Genomic DNA, 736 nt, shown 5'->3' with positions numbered 1-736 from the left:
AATTATTGCTTATACATAGGGATGACAATAGTTCGGTTCGAACTGAATCGGACACTATATCAATCGAATTGAAAGTTTCCGGTTATGATTCAGATCCAGAACCCAATATTTGGATTTCAATTTATTAAAATTATGAATCACAAAAACTGGATCTTGAACCGTGAACCGGGTTTCAGATCCAGTTCGCAATTTTGAACCGTCTTGGTAGTGCTATAATACCCCACTTTTCTTAAACCTTATTAACAATTACTTAACTTAGAAATGAATACTAACAAGCATAATAAATCTACTAATCATCAAAAAGAGGTGTCACCGCCACAATCACCATACTTGGTGATTGCACAGACAAGGAAAGGTTCAAAACATCCACAAACTTACTACTTAAAAACAACTTGGGATTGAACCCCGTGTCCAGCACCATCAAAACAACTAAATAAGTCTACAACCAAAGTCTCAAAATAGCATAACTAAAGTAAGAGTTTAGACTACAACTAGCACATTAAGCTAATCTAGTCTAACTCGAACGCTCTCATGACTTGGGCCCACCTGAAAGGGGTTAACAAACAAACAAGTAGAATACAACCCGTTATCACGAAGATAAGTATAACGCCACTCAACCTTGTAAAATACCATAGTATATGCTTTTGGAAAACATTTGTTTCACACAATTAGATCAAGCATTCTAAACCACTACTTAAGCTACATTTAAACATACTCAACAGGGTTTCTATATGCT

This window comes from Ipomoea nil, unplaced genomic scaffold (assembly GCF_001879475.1).
Source record: "Ipomoea nil cultivar Tokyo-kokei standard unplaced genomic scaffold, Asagao_1.1 scaffold1700, whole genome shotgun sequence".
NCBI classification, from domain to species: domain Eukaryota; kingdom Viridiplantae; phylum Streptophyta; class Magnoliopsida; order Solanales; family Convolvulaceae; genus Ipomoea; species Ipomoea nil.
Note: the sequence above shows the minus strand (reverse complement) of the source record.